Source organism: Dioscorea cayenensis, chromosome 3 (assembly GCF_009730915.1).
Source record: "Dioscorea cayenensis subsp. rotundata cultivar TDr96_F1 chromosome 3, TDr96_F1_v2_PseudoChromosome.rev07_lg8_w22 25.fasta, whole genome shotgun sequence".
Classification (NCBI taxonomy): domain Eukaryota; kingdom Viridiplantae; phylum Streptophyta; class Magnoliopsida; order Dioscoreales; family Dioscoreaceae; genus Dioscorea; species Dioscorea cayenensis.
The window spans coordinates 14,521,891-14,529,260 of NC_052473.1; the positions used below are offsets into that span (position 1 = coordinate 14,521,891).

At 35.0% G+C, this 7,370-nt stretch overlaps 1 long non-coding RNA gene across 6 annotated transcripts; it reads left to right on the plus strand.

Annotated features, from left to right (window-relative positions):
- The first annotated feature begins 494 nt into the window (after positions 1-494).
- On the plus strand, positions 495-3,075 carry LOC120282951. 6 transcript variants are annotated; one of them, XR_005543033.1, is made up of 5 exons: positions 495-800; positions 1,469-1,568; positions 2,087-2,177; positions 2,638-2,720; positions 2,812-3,075. It is a non-coding gene; the product is annotated as an uncharacterized LOC120282951 (long non-coding RNA). The 6 variants fall into 6 exon arrangements; XR_005543032.1 differs by having other exon boundaries at positions 496-800; positions 1,469-1,541; XR_005543035.1 differs by lacking the exon at positions 2,087-2,177 and having other exon boundaries at positions 496-800.
- Positions 3,076-7,370: the final 4,295 nt, after the last annotated feature.

Below are 7,370 nucleotides of genomic sequence, written 5' to 3' on the forward strand. Positions count from 1 at the left end.
TTGTGTCCACAATTATTGGGAAGCCTCCTCCTTCATAGAAAGATTTCAAAAGAGCTTTGAAACATAAAAAGAAAGATATTTCTCTTAAAGATCTTGCAAACAGTTTGAGACTAAAAGAGGAAGAAAGAACAGAAAATGAGAAGGATAAAAAGCTTCAAGCATTAAATGTTCATGTCTTAGAGGAAGGAAAGTCAAGCAAGCAAGCCTTTCAAGAACAATAAAAAAATCCCTCAAGGTTCAAGGCCAACAAATTCAAGAATTAAAAAAACCATGCTTTCATTGTGGCAATCCTAGGCATGGCAAAAAAATCACAACACCAAAATAGGTCTTTAGCTATTTTTTATTATTTAATAATGTTTTAAAATGATGCTAAATAATGAAGTGCCGTTATAAAAAGAGTAAAGCTATTCTTGCCAAATAGCTCACACGAAGTCCTCACACAAATGATATGGATGCCATGTAGCATCCACATCATTCACATCTTATCAATTATTTTAAAAAAAAAAAACAAACAAAGTCTAAAACCTAAAGCAGGATTTCTCCTCTCCCTGGAGCCACCGTCATCCCCATCCCGCTTCCGGTTTTCTCCTCCTGACATTACCGGTTCTGCCATCATCTCCATCTCACCGCCAGTTCTCTCCTCTCACTGTTATCGCTATTGACGATGATGCCAGTGGCTTTGCGGTATTTCTGGGCGTGGTGGACCATCGATGAGTAGTACTCGTTCTGGCGGCCTTGCAGTGGTTGGAGGATTTTAGTGCCGCAGATAGGCACACAACCTGGGAGCTCCACCGGGGTTGGTAAGTCCTTGACTTTGCTCGATCTCCATGTCTAACCTTCTATTCTCACCAAAACCCTTCTTCGTCTTTGCTCACTGCTCTTCTCGGGTTCGTTCCTTCATCTCTTCTCTTTTTCCATCAATAATTAGTAAAAATCTAAACCTAAACCATCTCGATTTTGAAATATTTCCCTGTTTTATTGATTCTTTTTTAGTGGGTGTTTTGATTTGGATGCTTCTCCCTATCTTTGAGTCTAAGAACTTCAATTTTAGCAATCAATAAATGCCCCTAATTTGTTGTTTAGATGTTTGGCTGGCTTGTTCTGATTGATGGAATTAGCGATTTGGATATTTGGGGATATCTACATCATCTGTGTTGGAAAATTAGATGGTAGCTGAAGGCGTTTCTATGCTTGAAGATGTTCTCCAAAATTCTTGCAAAATTGATGTTATGTGTCTTTTGATTTTGGTCTGTCATTTTTTTATTTTTCTTTGTGTTTGTCAACAAAAATTAGTTGCATAAAAAAACTTGAACAAATTTTAGCATAGAAATTCATCTCTTTCAAACTATTTATAAGTTTTAACTTTGCTTAATTTCTTGCATTAGTTACATGTTTCTGTGACTGAGCCAATAAATTTTAGCATAGAAATTTATCTCTCTAATGAAAGCTATTTGTTACTTATTTTCAGATTCTTGAAGAAGATTTTTTATTTGCGTTGGAATCTTTGTAAACCATTTCTGCAACCTTCTGAATTTTGAATGGTGATGGCGTATACATTATTTAAATTGGTATACAATGATACTGTTTAATTAGTTGCCGCCACATAATATATGTTATTGATAATGAGGTGATTGCTCCACAGCCATACTTTATATTTGGACACAAAATAAACTAAACATTGTGAGGAACACAACTTATATCATCTATGTTTTAAGAATTCATATAACTTAACCGGTAATTTATCAATGATTGGAAAATTATAAACATGCCAATAAGAAAACATATATATATATATATAGTTACCCATTTTCTCAAGTAATTGATGGAGTACTTTGATGGTTAAGTTCCCTCTAGTTAGTCATTGAAATTTAATGCATTAGCAAACTACATATATATATATATATATATAATGAAATAACAAATATAAAGTTAGTTGGACCTATTACTTTGGAGTTTTCTTTGATTTTATTTTTAATCTAATTATTTCTTTAAAATAGAGAAAATATTACTCATCCGTTTTTTTATCTAATTAGTATCAAAATGTTTTGTTAAGTGTAAGCAAAGCATCTGACCTGTATTTCTTTAGGTAGAACCCAGAAATAAACAATTGGCAGTAGACTACACGCCAACATAGAAGTCATTACATGCAGAGTTGAATGTTTGACAGGTTGTTTGAGGTATGGACAACATTTACTTCTAGATAGAAATTTACCAAAGTTAGTCTCATAGAATGTGATACCCAACCCTGATTCTTATTATGTTTAGAGTGGCATAAGATGATTTAAATGGTCTCATATCGATAAGAGAGAAATATTACATTTTTAAAAATATGATTTTGACATGAACTTGAAAGGAGACATTTTTTATGGGATAATGTTGTGATGTCTGGTAGTAGGAGCCTGCCTGAAATTGATAATTCCTCACTCACATGTCTTGGACCTTTGCATTACAGAATGATTACATGAGCAATGTATTGTACAAGAATGTTGTCTGACAACATGTTTATGATTTAATGTTTATAAAGACATAATAGGATCTCGTTTAATTTTAACTTTCCTGTGTTTTATGTCCTATGTTATAAAATCTTAACCAACACATTTTTGCATGTCTGTTATGTCCCTTGCTATGTTGAGCCAGTGTGTTAGATCTTTTGGATTATATCAATCCTGATGCCGAGCTTAAAGCAAGAGAAAATGCAAAGGAAACTGGCCCGTGCAAAGGTATTTGTTACTTCTTGGAATTATGCATGAGAACATGAAAATGTTCTATTTTTCTTTGAAAATTCATACCTATCTTCCTTGTTAATAATAGATCAAATGCCGAATGGGTCAGAACCAATGGGAGCCTATTGAGAATAGGTCAAAGGCCGAATAGATCAAGTTGCATTGGTCCCCCCAGGAACCATAGTGAAGCTGTTGAAGAACAAGTTCCCAAGGAATCAGCAGCTGAGGAACCAATTCCCACTCAGCATATTGTATTAAATCCTCCTGACTATAGCCATGTATGCTTCAAGTGTATTAAGACCAATTCAAACAATCAATAAATTGCTGCTTGAATTGTTGTCATCCCTGTAAATGAAATGTTATTTGAATTGTTGTCATCCCTATGAATGAATCACTGCTTGATTTGAAGAATAAGAAAACCTTTAGATATACAAATATATATATAAAGCATAAACCTACAAAAACAGGGAAAATATTGTCTTGTATTAACAACAAACAGCACGATCATCATGTTAAAACAATGCAGAATGTGGCATACTTTCTCAGGAATAATAACGAAGAACAAAAATTTAAGCTTAATGTATAATTAACACAAATTAGCTAATCGAAAGCAAGTTGGCCTGTCAAACTCTTGATTTAACATTGAAGCTGACTGAGAAAAGTTTGACTGATACAACCAAATATAACAACAATGTAGAATCATCTTAACTGATACAACCAACATAACAACAATGCAGAATCATCTAAACTGATATAACCAACATTTGTCAAGGGACACTGCCAGAAATGCTTTTGTTTCGTTAATAACACAACAACAATGTAAAATCAGCTCACTGCATACAGTCAACATCTGTCTAATTTAAAGCATTCAACAAATAAACAATCATATCACCAACCAAAATATCGATGAAGAAATAAAAGCCACATGCTTCTGTAGTATAAAAAATATCACTAGCCAAAATAATATCTATAGGATCAGAAAATAATAGAGTATTCTCAAAGGTATGAAATGGAAATTAAAACATGTAAAATAAGATACTACTAGAGAAAGCACAAACAAGAAGGAACACCAAAACATATACTTCTCTTGCATGAATCACAACTAGATTTACTGGCCATAAGGCTAATGTGCTCTATCAGTCATTGTTGAATGAGTTGATGGCATAATCTGTCACAAATATAGCATCAACTTTCAATCCTCTACATCATATGTTTGACACTTTTAAGAAGTAAAGGAGTAAACCTTTCTATTTACCTGTGAAGAAAAATCATTGCCAAGATTTTGTAAAGTGAAGATATCGACATGCATATCCATGGCATTTGGAAGAGAATTCGAATTCACCTACACTAAAAATGTTAATCGATTATATTTAAAAAATTATATGAAATAGCATCATATACATTAGAGATCATATTATTACCACATTTTCTTGAGTATAGAGTTCTTGTGTGTCATTTGGAGTTTGTGCATTTCCCTTTGATTGCATTTTCTGAATAAATAAATTTAATTTTAGACCCAAAAATAATCATTGAGTTGGAAAATGATATAAAAAAAGTATGAGCACCTTCTTTTTATTTCTAATGATTATTTCTTCACCTTTTGACTTCTTCCTCTTCGATGGTGGTCGGCCCTTAGTCAAAGCACTTTTAATGGAGTTAGAAACTTTGTGGTTGAAGATGTTGATTGGTGTTGTTCATGATTTTCTTCCATCAACATCTGCGGTAATAGTTGCTTTGGATGACCATCCCAATAATTTGTATTACACATCACTTTCTCAATTGCCTCATCCATACATTTAATTAGAAAATAATATTTCTCAATAGATTGTGCTCCAACTTCAACAGCTTTGGAAAAATGAGAGCATAAGCTATTGTTGATACATCCCTTGCGTGTGTGTACCGCAAGTGCACGGGTTGTCGAAGTAATAAAGTACCCGATGAGTGGAGAAGTCGTATCCATAAGGAATAGTGCTCCGAAACACAAGTATTGCTATTTAACTATTGTGAAAACAATTGATGAGTTGTGTGAACAATATCAATGCAAATAAAAATAAAGATAAGATGCAATAGATATAAGGAGAGACAATCGATAGAAAATGGGGTACTTGGACATTGATCACCCTAGGACTATTATTTCAAGTGCAAGACTAATCATTATGCCTCCTAATTGATATTTAATGAGTCGTGGAAATCCAAATACGCAAGGTCCCAAACCTAAAGTCAACCGTGAATAACTCTACACTATGCCCCGACGGAAAGGAATACTCTCGACACCTCACACTGTGCAAGGTTGCTTAAAGCTCTAGGGACTCCAAGTGATGAACTCTATTCCCTAATATAGATCTAACGCTTTGGTCCAGGCGAAAGATCACTAGTCACAATTAAGCCCCAACACTAAGGATTACTTCAGCACTTCACTCTGTTGCTTGCGCAACTAAGCCCCAGTGGAGTTTGTCTCTTAATACTTCACTCTATTGTAATCGCAAAGAACTCTTGGAACGTGGAGGTAGGATAAATCACACTGGAAGGGAAAGGAGACGTTCCGCTACCTCTCAAATCACCCTCTCAGCCCTCTCCAACCTTGCTTTGTCTAATCCTAATAGAGTGTCACTCATCCACAAGGATTACCAAGATGGATTCTCAACCCTAGTGTCACTCTAAGAGAAAATCAATACAACAAGCATTCAAGGATGGAACTCAATTAAAAATCAATTAAATAAGCATAATAAAGGTTAATAAAACAAAATCATCCTAGGGTTTACAAGTCCAAGCCACCACTAGGGGTTTAGCTCTCCGTGGAGCAATACACAATCAACAATAAAATCAATAGTGAAAACATGCAATCCATAGATAAAAACCCCCTTGTAGTCCATATCGATGGTCTTGTGGAACCGCCTCGTCTTCTCCAAAGATTCCCTTGTCGAGCCTAGGGCACATCTCACCGAATTGGTGTCGACAAAAGCTCCTCCAATAACTCTCTTCCAAAAGAACGCGATGTCAAAAGCAGTAGAACCGCTCCAAAAACCTCAGCAAAGCCTCTCCAAACCCTAGCCGCGAGGGCCTCCCAAGATGGGAAAAAAATAAGGGAAAGATCCTTCAAATCGTCTCGGAAGTCGCGGTATTATAGGGGCTGGTATCGGGCATCCACACGGGCGTGTGGGATTTCCACAAGGCCATGTAGATTTTCAGATTTTGGTTTCCTGCGAGTTGTGAACAGTAACTGCTACAATGATTTTGCTATAGTAAACTACTACAATACTTCACCAAAATGCTCCCGAATCCACTTTTATCATCGAGGCCACATGAATGGGCACACATCCATGCGGTAGATCGCGTTGCGTCTTCAATGAAATCACATTGACGAAGATCTTGCTAGTATTGCACAAGTCAGAACACATGAGTGTGACTGCCTTTGTGCCCCTCCACTTTGCATATTCGCTTAACCACAATGGAAGTTGGCACACACCCACATGTATTTGAGCACAACTTGTGTCTTCACGTTTGTTCCATCCAAGAATTTCATCAACAAATGCATCCACGATCTACTTTTGGTTTCTTTCTTCCACAATTGTCTCCACAACCCTACATGCACAAAAGAACACGTATACACACGAATAAGCAATAAAATCTAATAAAAGTGATGCTCAATGTAAGAAAAGAATACTTCCTATTACTTATACACAAGCACTTATCAATTGTATCGCATTTTTTGTTCACAAGTTTCTGTATCATCATAACAATTCATCACATAAATATGCCTGCGTTTGATATCTTTTCTCCAATATGGTAAGATATACTGAGGTGGAAGCTCTTTGATGTTCTTTTCAATGAAAACCTTTTATATATGTCTGCAAATAATTCCTCTGAACTCAAATAAATCGCATGTGCATTTAATGTCAAAATCAGCTTCATTATGATAAACATTGAATACCACTTATTTTCTAAGTCTGCCTTCTTTTCCTCTGAAAATGTCTGCCACTTGAAATGTATGTACTGGCCTATCTAAATTGATAAATGCAAGATTGCAATATAGCATTCCTTTTAATTCATCTTGAAATTAACTTAAATATTTCATTTGTGTAGGCTTCTAGTAATTCCTTCTTAAAATGACAATCGGTTAGCATATGAAAGTTTGTGTTAAAAGAAGCAAAATCAACTTTGTTTTCTTTTTCAATCTTACTTTTCAATGCATTGTCATATTGATCCACAAATTGCTTTAGAGATGTTGTTAGACCAACAAAGGCATCAAAAAAAACATTTATCTCCCAAAAAATTCCTTTAACATAGACAGGAGCCCATCAATAATGAATTTTGAATAAAAAAAATTCAGCCACTCATTCTTTTCTATGTTGTAGACCTTTATCATCTTTAACCAAATATCTTCGAATTCTTGAATATCCACCGTCTCAAAAATGATACTCTTCAATATCTTCTTTATTACTTTGTACTCAGTTAACCCTCCAAGCTTTTCAGGAACTTTTTTCATTTTATGCCATAGGCAAAGTTGGTGATGAGAATTTCGGAAACCCCGCCTTAATTGCACCTTGACTAGCCATGCATTGATCTGTAATAAATACATTAGGAGTCTTACTAGACATGCATTCTAAATAGGTTTTGAACAACCAAATATAAGTTTTCTGTATCTTT